The following is a 12,711-nucleotide window of genomic DNA, read 5'->3' on the forward strand; positions in this document are numbered from 1 at the left end:
TTTCACGCACTGTAAAAAAATTCAGTGGATTAACTTTGGAAAAAAGGAAATTACAGATCATGATAAGGTCAGCATATGTTACTGACCAATTGCTAACTTTTGACTTGCTTGTAATATCGCTTATTCAAAGAATATCGGCAATCATTTTTACCAGATAAAAGCAAGGAGATTAATTATTCGACAATTAGCGGCAAAATGCTATTCAAACCTCAATACTTTAAACAAGTGGTTTAGCGACTTTTCTGAATATAATATAAAAAAAAAACTCGGTACTGTATATTAATTTCGATTTCAGCTCCTTGTGTCACGTATACCAGTGCTTCGTTAGCATCACACAAAGCGTGTTATGTCATAAATTGACTCACTCATTACTCACATATTTCAATACAATATTGCCGCGTTAAACAGTTGATCAACACAATGCTATCATTGGACGTTGCTCCATTTCAATAGTTTTAGAATAAAAAGATCCATTCGAAAAGTTCGTTTTTCTACCTTACGATCAGAAGATGTCAAATATGAAACCTTGTCAAGTTACCGCTCCGTAAATGACACGGAGAACAATGACAAAATATATGTTCTTTTATCTTAACGTAGTCCAAAGCATCAACACCGCGATTGTCGGAGTAATATTTCCTAACTCTGCTGGGATAAAAGCATTGCTGTCATATGACTAGTATTGCATTTATATTACAACGACTGCAAATAGAAATGAATGTCTTGAAAATAATTGCAATTTAAAATAGAGGGAATACATCACTCATCAAACCAATTTTCCGATTACCTTATTAACGTGACTACGTAATTTGGATAGAAACTAACTTCCCAAAAAAAACGAATATATTAGTATTCTGTACATTGTCCACAACACTGTCATATCGCATATTTCTTTTCATAGATTCCTCGCGTAAATCTTTGCTGCCGTTGGTGTATTCCCAATTATACCCTCTCCATGAAACATCGATCGTTCCTTGTTATTACCGGTATAGTGCAATGAATATGATGATTTGCGTGCAAAGTGAACTCCTTTACCAAACTTTCATATATACTTATTAGATTTTTTGAATAGTGTACATAAACAATAGATTACGCACCATGAGTTTGACTCAATTTTCATGGCTTCAATACTGGAGGAATGAATTTTATGTAAAGAAGCTTTGGCGCTCCAGAAGTGTGTGTACCAATATGGCGGTAACTAATTTTGTACGCCTATTTTACATCAAGTTGTGTAAAGGGACTGAAACCTATGGACCAGGGAATATTCACTTGGCTAACACAGACAGTCGCCGAACTCGTTATAAAACTAAAACAAGCAAAATCGGAATAAAATTATGATCTAACCCCAACCTGGTACACCAACTACGGGAGTACCAAGTATATAGTATGATGGTGAAGATGAATAAAAGGAAGTTAAGTGATTGCTGACGTGTAATATGACAAAGAGAACTTTGCTTAGTATTTACGTGATTCAATATCAATTTACATCAATTGACGCAATACTACAAGGAAGTATTGGTTGATGCAGGCTGGTGGCTCATTGTAGAGCGCATATGCTATAGGCAATAGGCTTTGTGTAAAGAGACATTTTTGCCGAGCGCACAGTGAATTAAAGATCGCAGAAAAGCGACGTTTCAAAGTAATTTACACTGTGGCAGATCTCAATTGGACTCTGCGGCTTAAACGAAAATATTTTATCGTTAAGCTAGTCTGTCAGTGCTTCACTAATTTGGTGTTAGCAAAATGTAAATTGGTGACGTTTCTATACAGACAAACTTAATCAGGGAATAATATGCACTGGCGACGTGGCGGCGCGTGGTCATTTTGACAACCGGGGCAAGCTACTGCGGGACCAAGTCACCTCCATCTACGGGGACAGGATGAGCGCTGTAAGTTCTCCCATCATTTTAAGAGTATAAAAACCATTCCATCGGTAACAACCAATCCGCAAAAGCGACAATTTTTAACGATAAGAAAGTGTCTTTAAAACCAGTCCAAGTCAAGGGATTAATAAATATAGACATAGTTTATTTTGAAACCTCTTTCAAAAGGAAAGGCAATATTTACCCAGATAAATACAATGACATATTAACAGAAACTTCGGGAAAGCAGACAAAACCTAAAATAAGGTTTAAAACGTTACTATGAAGAAAGGAAAGATAAAGCAAAGATAAGGACATGCGTCGCTCACTCATAGATATATATGCTGCTAGACTTCTACTGCTTGAACATATATGCAACACGCCGCGGTTTCTTGGAAGCAAAATGCTCAATAACGCGCTGATTAAAGTCATGCATCCCAGAAATAACGTCTCTGTGAATGGATAAAACAGCCAAGGAATTTAATCTATCTTGCTTCATTGTGTTTCTGAGATACGTTTTAATACGCTTCAGCGTGCTGAATGTTCGCTCTGCGTCGGCGGAAGAAATAGGCGTCGTCAAAATGATGTCCAGAAATTTTGCAGACGCCGCAAAGGTAATTACTAGAGTGTTATCTATGAGGAACCCATAGAGCGCGCAAGTTGATGTGATGTTCAAAAAAGTTTGATTGGTGTATATACATTGCAATTCTTTTTCCAATTTACCCACGTTCATCATGGGGTAAAATTTGGAGACAGTAGCCAACAAATGGATGGGAAATTGACGTGCAAATTTTGAAAAATTTCATCAAAGAGAACGCGGCAAGGTGTTCAGTGCGCAGACGATCGCCTATTTGATTCACCAGAATGTCACAGCATTCCTTTGCAGACAAAATCAAACGCTGCGTTGTTTGCCCGCGGCGTAAAGAAGCACTCCATGTGTCGTCGTATTTTATTGTTTCCCGGATACGAGATACAGCATCGCAGAAGTCTGAAATACACGACTGCACAGACGCTCCAACCATTAGCCTTGACTGCAATGCGCCATATAATACATCCACGTGATAGAATATTGTAGAGAAAAAAGCGAGAAAAAATGAAAACTCACCATCTTCTAGCAAACGCTTTAGACCTGCCGCCTCCCTCACCGAGCGTTCGTCTCAAACCGGAGAGCTCTGAATGCCATTGAAACACTCAATGAGCTCAGACCTAATTTCGGACACGCCCTGCACCACGCGTGATTGGAAGTTCCAACGTGTTGGTGCACAAGCTGGGAGACGGCGGCTACATATCTGGCGAAGGAGGTTAGAGCGCTTCGGCGAAACGGAAAAAAATGAAGAAAACCCCGAAAGATTTGCAAAAAATATACGGACGAGAGGGGTATCAAGACACATATTTTTAATAACGAGGTTAAATTGGTGTGCATAACAATGTAAAAAATGCGCATGAGGAAAATCTTCTTTTATATAAACTTGAACACCATGTTTCGACCCACTCATGACTGCCGCGCCGCCATAAGTTTGAGCTATCAATTTTGACTTCGCGTTGTAAGGCTGTAACACTTCTTTCAGTACAGCCGATATCCCGCAGGCCGTGCGATCAACGATTGGTACAAAGCTGTGAATTCTCTTGGTAGGTTTACCATCTTTCACAAACCGAAAAATCACAGCCAGTTGGGAAACGCACGTGATGTCAGTTGTCTCGTCAGACTGAATCGAAAGGAACTGGCAATTCTCAATTTCCAGAGCCAAATGTTGTAAATAAGTTTTATACATTGAGTCGAGCAAATCATTTTGGATATCCTTAGATGTCCCTTTCGAAACAGTTGCGGCATCAAGATGATCTCTCAATACTGTATCTAGGGATGCGGTGTATTCCACCATATCCAAAAATACCCCTCTATTAGAAGAGCCAGCCCGTTCATCGTGCCCACGGAGGGACAGCTCGTGACAACCAATGAACTTCAAAACATCTATCAATCGACCATGAACATGGCGGTTTTTCTCGACGTTTTGGTTGTGCCGACGAATAGAAACCGCTCGTCCTTCATCCAACTGTGCTGCAATATTAACATTTCCGAATGTTCGGTATTTTACTGCATTGTCCAGATGCTCCATAGAAGATTGATGATCCCTGGCACGCTCGGAAAGATGTTTAAGATCTCTAAAACCAAATTTACACCAACGTGAGTCACAGGCGGTAGCACAAAGTAGGCAATAAAAACAAAAAAAGTGCATTTTTGTCCTCGCTGTAACACAACCATTCGTGTTTTTTATACCAAGTTTCTGCGCAGAATTTACGCCGACGCTTTCCTCCGTCATGGGATTGTTCCAGTGAACAATTTTTTGGTTGATAAGGCCCAAGACGTTGTACCTCTAATTTTTGTTCCAGCGGCAGCTGCGAAAACGGAGTGCGAAGTAGTGCATCAACCGTATTCATTATGAGGTCTAAGGCTAAGAAATGCGAAGCCGGAAAGAAGTGAGGAGCTCAAAAGGAATGTGGAAAATAGAAAGCAAATGGACTAAAGGTCTCTAACTGATTCAAATAGCGAAACAAGCGACGAAAACGAAGGCGAGGAAACTATCAACTCTTCAAGCAACCAACGAACGAGAAGGAATGCGTGAATATGTCAACACGTTGTTGGAAGAAACGTCGGCATTGTTTCGTCATAATTTCGGGGCTAGCCCCGATGATTAGTAAAAGAAACAGAAAACAAACGAGACAAACGCGGCGAGTGGAAGATAAAAGAGAGAATACGATATACAATGAGCAACCGGGGCAAAATCGGCGTCGCCCCGTCGACGTTTGGCGAAGGCTTTGCGAGCGAAAAATGAACCATGTCGGAAGAATATGGCTAGTGTAGACAGTCTGTGCAACCGATATTGAGGTATTTTTCGAATATTTTTCATTATACCGAAAAAACAACCGGGGCATTGCCCCGGTTGGCCCTATTGACGCTCCGCCACTGACTGGCGTATATATATATATATATATAGTAAGGTAAATTATCACAGAGAAAAATCTAATGTAAAAACGCGTTACCACAATGACGCAGAAATTTTTTCAGAATAATCGGGCCAGAGGAAATGGACCAAAACGGGCTTTTAGTGGTCGGACCGTGGTTACCTGCAGGTTACCTGCCGTGGTTATGCGGACTTTTTTTTACTTCTACCCCCCAGTCACGCCCAGCCAGGGATTTTGGATTATTGCAGGCCTCTGAATGGTCCTATTAAGAATCTAAAGACATGTGCATAACGAGAAAAATTACTTGAATAGTTTTCAAGTCAAACTTTTTTCTTCTACCCCCCAGTCACGCACCAGCGATTTTAGGCCATATCGCGAGAATGGTAATAGACAGAGATGCCATATTAGGGTTAAACAAGGTAATTGAAGTGGAGATTAGAATGGAAAAAAAATCGTTAAGGTTGAGCGCTCACGGATCCTAAAATTGATAAAATCAGAAGTGATGAGTTTATGACGTGTAAATTAAAAAGTTTTTAAAATGCTTAATTAAAAAATTAATATATTTGTCACGTTTAAAAACTTTCAAACTTTCATTTTACAGTGCTACACAAAAATCATCGCAACTGTATCTGTTGGGGTAATAGGAGGTATATTAGCTGGAGGAGCAGTTTTGAACCCTGTAGGAATACCATTCTTCGTTGGTGCAGGGACCTATTTTGGTGCAGGCGCCCTTTTCGTCAATAAAGTTTAATGTGTGAAGATTGAGAATTTATTGCAATCATGTTGCAACCAAATTTGTTTCCCGCGGTTCCCCCTCAGCTGAAATGCTTATTCCTTATTTATTACAATTTTTAATTTGAAGTGTTCTTTCGGTATATGGTGAAAAATTAACTACTGACTACTGTAATTCATTGAATAAAGAGGCAAATATTGAATACTGTATAGAGTTATGGGTTCCATTAGTCAAATTCTGACAACGTTGCTATAATTTAAAAATAAATTGAATATATTAGCTTTCAAGTGTTTATGTTCTTGTCGCGTGAAGTTTGTCTGCGATCAATAATTGATCGATGCCCGTTCTTTTGAGCAAACAACGATATGGCTCGTATCTCCTAATGTCTGACGTATACGATATAGTGACGCTTGAGCGCTCGAGTATATTAAAATGAATAGTGAAAAAGCGCTGGTAGCATTCGGATACCTAAATGATTGATTGCTGACGCCAATACTGCAAATATCAGGTACGCACTAACTCAGTCAATAGCGGCCATATGCTAATTTTCTGCGTCGTTTTAATGGGCCACAGCAGACCGACTAAAAATCGAGGTTATATTATATTGCTAAACAAACACTCCAAAGCACTGAAAAATAATGGAAAAACCCCCAAATTGAAAGGCTGATATCAGGTTCAGAATTGGTTTCCGCACAGCATGGTTCAGCAATCACTTCTCTCTATCACTTCGCTCTAGACGAAAACGCCAGTGATGAGTGATATGATTCTAGAAACAGATGAATGTATAATGTAGTCGCTGAATTTAATTTTGTACAAAAATATCAGTTATAATTTTAAATATTGTAGATAAAAGCAACTTCGCATTTTGGCTCAATTTTTTCCAAAGCACCAATATCAGTGCAACAAATACTATATATGCTGATTTTTAGAATATTGTCAGGTGCAAATACTAAACAGGCAGCGTTCGTGTGAGGAAATGGATACTATAGTGTGTTGGATCTGGTCATGTTTATGTCACGGTTTAAACATCAAAGGTTCGAAACCTAATTTTAGGCTTAAGAGCGCAGCCAGCCCCATTTTTTTTTAGAGGGGTGGCAAAATTTTATTTTTTCCCAGAGTAATGACGTATTACGACTCTTACTGGTGTCTTTTGCTTTGAACAAAACCATATAAGCAGCCACTGATATCTAGCAACATCTTGAAGAATTGTTATACAGACTTACTACTCTGCTGTCTAAGTTTTTCAAAGTATATAAACGCGCATTTTCATTTATCTCGGTGGTTGGTTCACTTGGTGAAAGGAATATAGATTACAAGCCAGGAAACGTTCGGTTTACAGTAAATCGTTCAAGAACAGAGCGAAATTTAAGCCCCATTGCAAATTCCGCAAAATTACATTTAAAAAAACAATGACGAAACTTGCAGTGGGGGGGGGGGGAGGGAGATCGAATCATGTCTCTCCAACCTAATATTGGATATGTCTACGCTTAAGCGAGAAAAACATCGAGACGATATTTCGATGCCACGTTGGTTGGCGTATTCAGCCGTCGAGCGAACTCAACTGAAATATGTTTGAATTTCTTTATGAGATTGCACGCACACCAAAATGACACCACAATTATGGACAATTTGGCATTAAATTAATATCCCGTTGCGAAAATAAGATCTCGTACCATAGTAGTTTTACGGCGCTGAGATTGCATGCTAAAGTAGCACCAATATTTCTATTAAACATTACAGTCCTTCAAACCTACAGTCGCTTATGAGTTAGGATCTTATATAACCTTTTATGTTTTGTTTTGTTCGTTAAATTTTGCAGGAATTATTATCTATCCTGAATTGATTAGGTCAAAACTTCTATTCAACATTCCAACAACATTCTATACAAAATGATGTGAAAAACTACGTTTATATTGTTGCTGCTTTTGGTGGGAAATTTTGTGGTCGAGGCCCATGTGAGTCGATTGTACTTAAAATAAACTGGTTCATAATCCTAATGTTTAAAAAAATATTTTAGCATATGAGAGGACATTCATTTTTGCGAATCATTTGCACAAAATTACCCCAATTACATCAATACATACATAATGGGTACTTTTTTAAGTTCCAAAATTAATAACCAAAAAAAGTTGCTAGCACTATTTTATATGATACCATATGACCACAAAAGCCCAGGTCATTTGGCACATATTTTGAAAAGAATATCTTTGAGAGAACTTTTTGCAAAGCGTCGTAGGTTACTGAAACTTCTTAGTACAACCATATATAAATTGAAGTTCAGATGTTAAATAACTTTTTTTCATTTCCGTATAAGAAATTGAGAAATTTAGTGTTTCTGTTTTTGTTTTTACTTTTCTGAATTGCCCTGCATGACTGTTTATGCAAAATGGATTGATTAATAGTCAGGCGTTTAATTTTGTCAACCACTTTGCTCAGCAAAAGTGGCAGTCAAATAAGAAACCACACTTCCGTTATTCATAGCCTCACATATTTGGAAGTAAATATTGTTTCAAAATTTAAATATTTCATTTTAGGTAAGGGGCAACGGTGAAGGATGCACTGTAAGTAAAATTACTTTAAGTAATCCGCTTAGATGTGGAAATTAATTGGAAAGTTTTAATTGCTGAAAAGTTCGGACATGAAATGCTTTGTTGCAACGATTCTTTCATTTAGTACTGCTCTCAAAACACAGATCAGGAAAAAGAATAATTAAACTTAAAAGTTCTTGTTTTCATGAGGCCAGACCATCAGTATAAGAACTGATTGTAACCTTAATCCATATATTTCTAATTGACTAATTGAAGGAAATTATTTTGTTCAGTGCACCAAAAAGACAGTAGCTGGTTTCCTGGTCGGGGTGGCGGTCGGTGGCTTTACCGTGGCTGCATTTACAAACCCAGCCACGGCCACTCTAGTTGGCGTAACCAAAGCTGTCGGAAGTATTGCTGGACTCGTGAAGGCAGGGTCGATGTTCGTTGATAGTGTGGATTGCGGAAGATAGATTGATTTTTGTTTTTAGCTCTTGCTTTTTTGCGACAAACTACTACTATTTACTACAGAACTGCTTGCTATTGAACTTAAAAGCAATTTGTAATCCTATGAAGCAACCAAAGCACAATTAGCCCGGTAATGTAACAATTTTTCACCAAAATCGGCAAAAAAACCCAAAGGAAATTACAAATGTTTCATTTCTTTTGTACAAAGCCCCTGCAGCTATTGCGAAAAATGTGAAAGGAAATTCGAGAAAAACACACCCGCCACTTTTAAAAAATGATTAAAAAAATGATTTAAAAAAAATATTGGCGGGGGCTTCGTGCAGAAGATCCTCATTTAGTTATTGTCTGTTATAGTGTGCTTTATGTTAGATACCGATGATTACACAATTATTATAGTGTGACAAAAATTTTAGAAATTTTTGTATGATAAGTTTGAACTATAGGACCTTAATGAGATAGAAGCAAAACCAACTAATATTTACTATTGCTTTGCTACATCTTTTAAAAATAACAAGATGCCTGCCTAATCACTATTAAACTCAGGCATACATAAATGAAAAATTATATAGTTTTGGCTTCTTTGGTTGGCATTATTCATTATTAATTGTGTATTTTGTTATTCAATTTTGGAAATAAAAATTGTGCTACATCTACGAATGCTGTTGTATTGTGAGTGGGAAATATGTTAATTGGGAAAATAAAAGGGAAGTCCAAAACTATTTAAAAATTTTACAAAAGTAGAAATATTATCAAACTCAATCTACTCATTTTGAGTTATTCTTATTTGCAGTTGTAGTTTGAAATTCTTATCTGTAGTTTTTTGAATATCATCTTTATTGAATTCCTAAAAGCTTGAATAGTCTCAGAGATGTTTATTAAAGAAGACTGCTGTCTAATATTTGCAACTTTTTTTCAGTAGCCGACTAATATCACACCTTATTGTAACACTTGAAAAAGAAAAACCCACATATAATATATTGAAAATGATAAACTTACATGAAATACGTTAATTCATAAAATGTTATTATCAAAAAGTAAAAACAGTAGTCCGTCAACTTTACAATTACTTTATAAACGTGATTAAATAAGTTGGATAAGAACTAGCTTCCCGAAAAACAACGAATACAGTAAGATTCGTTACATTGTTCACAACGCTGTCATAACCAATAGGTTCTTCACATAAATTTTTGCTTCCTTTGGTGTAATTACCAACTATAACCTCTGCATAAAACATCGATCGTTCTGTGGCCTTACCGGTGTAGTGCAATGAAAATGATGATTTTCGTGCAAAGTAAACTCCTTTGCCAAACTTACGTCCTGTTATACAATTCAAAAATGAAAGTGAATTATTATTACTGACATTTACTTTAGCAGTGGTTTTCAATCGGCTTTCCGCTGAATCCCCAGAGTTGCGCCAGTAGGCCACTATACAGGGTTTCCACAAGATTTCATTTGAATCGAGATTATACATAATATTATATGCATACTGTGTAAACATAATCTAATACCTATTGGGTTTGCCGCTATCGTTCAACTTGCTGCACTTTACAAATCAAGTTGATGTGATAGTGTTAGGTTTGCTTATGTTTATATTTATAGTTTAATCGATTAAGACAACAAAAGACAATTAAATTAATGCAGAGTGTTTTTTTTTGACCGGCTGAAAAATAACATTGGGGTTCCGCGGCACCAGAAAATAGGAAAATCACTATCTATCCATATCTTTGTAGCCCTACTGATATGAGAAGATACTACCGTATCCGCTCAAAAATAAGACAGAGTTTGATTTCAATTTTATTTCGAAAATCAACACTAGGGCTTATTTTGAGGAATGTTTTTATTTGTAGTTATCAAAAACAAATGTAGAGAATAACAAAAATTTCGAATACATAAAATATGAAAACCGATATCTAATCGCAGACTCGCTCGCGATCCTAGACTGTAAAACACATATATACGACCATGAAGATTTTTACCCCTGAAAAATTAATTTAATCTTTTTTTATCAATGGGTTATAAAACTAAAATATTACATACCATTATCTTCTGCAAAACTCACAACGAATCCCGATGAACAAATGCTTTCAACGTGGCGGCCTTGCGTTCCATGAAAAAGAAATTTTGTTACTTCTTGGCCGTTGTATTTCTCCATCACGTAACTCTTTCTGTTTTTGAATTGCTTGAAAATCATTGGATTTTGTATTTTTTCAATCTTAATGTAAGAATATTATTATGTTAGTAGGCAGGGACTTATCTGCAAGTAAGGAATTAAATGGAAATTAAAAAATGTTGTGAAATGAAATTGTAAAAAATGATTTTTGTTAATTCTCACAATTTTTTAATCTTTGCTTACATGTTTGAATCTTCTCTTCCCTTGCGCAATTACGGTAACTTATCAACAATTAATAAATAATATGATTTTAAGACGAGAAATATATATTCCAGGTAACAAAAAGCAAAAGTTTAAAGAGTGTCGTATTTCATAACCATTTGATGGTGCCCAATATTTCAATAGAAGATATATAGGAAATGTACGCTTATTTTCATTTTACCCTCATCCAAATATATTTGAAAAAAAGATTTTTGGGATTGATCAAGTTTACAATTATATTTCATTATAAGCAATATTTAATTAATCTACAAAATGCAAAATTTAAATTCTAGATCTAGACATAAGGTTTACATTTAATTTGTGAAGTTTTTGAAAAAACTACAATTTTATTTATAGTCTATTTTCCAGTGCCCTCCATATCTCAAAAGTAACTGACCAATTTTAAAAACAATTTTATGGAGAATAGAAACATCTAACTTTAACTAATTAAATTGAAGTTGATGTTTGTAATGTTTTGAAAAAATTTAGATATTTTAATTGAATAAATGTAATTGTTTAAAGATAATTGATTGAATTTGAAAATTAATTTTTATGAAAAAGTTAATTAACCTTTGATACTCTGCAATGCGGTAGTCCGTTTTGTTGAAATGCTGCTAACACGTCATTATACTCTGGATCTCCATGAAAAATTTATCTCTTGTTGTATCCGGTGCCGACTGGTATGTTGGTCCAGTCTGGTGGTAAATCTGGTAATAGCAATATTAACATTTACCTTTACCCGTACGTTTCTTGCTGCACTATTACGGATAAAAGTGAATCATTTCAAATCTAATGTTCAGGCATCAAATTTTTCGGGTCATGTTCACAAAACGACGTAAGTACTTCTGGTTGACGTGGCTAAACTCTTTTTATATATCTTATTCGTAACTCCCACCTGGCTACGTCATTCAAAAATTACGTCACTACGACGTCACATTACGTAATAAGGCCCTCCAATCTATGGTAACTGCCATCCAAAACGCGCAGTCGATCACCGGAAATCGAACAAGCTATTTCTCTCGTTTTCTCTATGAAACGATCCCGATATGAGAGAGATCGCTGGGCCGCTGGCGTTAGTGAGATTCGTTATCGTCGGTGGAGATGCCATTTCGGTCGATCGTAACTCTACTTTGGCAAGCTCCTTGATGTGATTGTGAGGTCGTAGTGACGTAATCTTTGGGTGACCCAGCCAGATGAGAGTTAGAAATAACATATGCAAAAATTGTTGTGGCACGTCAAATACATGTACTTGTATGCCAAGTTTTCCATATAGCATATAGAGTATAGCATAAGGAACTGTATAATATTCAGAAAATGCCTTAAAAAAATCCCCATATCTGTCTCACCTGCTGCAATTGAATTGTTTATTTCTTCGATATCTTCGACTTCATCTGCAAAAAGCAAATTAAAAACTTAGAAATTGGATCTTTGTCATCATTATAATTATAGATTCAGTTTATTTTGATTTTATTTTGTATGCCTTATAAAATAAAATATAGCACAAACGCACTATCGACGGCACAATAACGGAAGAAAGTGACAGATTGGGGTGGAGAGTTTAACTAATAAGTACCATATAAGACTAGACTAGTAAGCATTTACCGAAGTTGTGTATATTTCTCACATCCTCAAAAATACCATCAACGTGGTTTGCAATATCTCTTTCTGCAAGACAAAGAAAAACATCAGCAATGTTGTTTAGTTTATAAAACAATAAAAACGAAATGGGAATTTTACTCTAGCTGCTGATATTACATGATTAATTACTGGGTTGCTTCAGCCATGCTTCAG

The 12,711-nt window shown here is 36.3% G+C and overlaps 2 long non-coding RNA genes across 2 annotated transcripts; one reads left to right on the top strand and one right to left on the bottom strand.

The window, feature by feature from the left end:
• Positions 1 to 7,351: 7,351 nt before the first annotated feature.
• LOC144422014 (uncharacterized) lies at positions 7,352 to 9,202 on the top strand. Its single transcript, XR_013475098.1, has 3 exons — positions 7,352 to 7,508; positions 8,088 to 8,114; positions 8,375 to 9,202. It is a non-coding gene; the product is annotated as an uncharacterized LOC144422014 (long non-coding RNA).
• Positions 9,203 to 10,616: 1,414 nt separating this feature from the next.
• On the bottom strand, positions 10,617 to 12,711 carry LOC144422290 (uncharacterized). Its single transcript, XR_013475258.1, has 4 exons — positions 12,523 to 12,711; positions 12,267 to 12,311; positions 11,491 to 11,627; positions 10,617 to 10,761 (listed from the first exon to the last, which is right to left on the bottom strand). It is a non-coding gene; the product is annotated as an uncharacterized LOC144422290 (long non-coding RNA).

Source organism: Styela clava, chromosome 4, assembly GCF_964204865.1.
Source record: "Styela clava chromosome 4, kaStyClav1.hap1.2, whole genome shotgun sequence".
In the NCBI taxonomy this organism is placed as follows: domain Eukaryota; kingdom Metazoa; phylum Chordata; class Ascidiacea; order Stolidobranchia; family Styelidae; genus Styela; species Styela clava.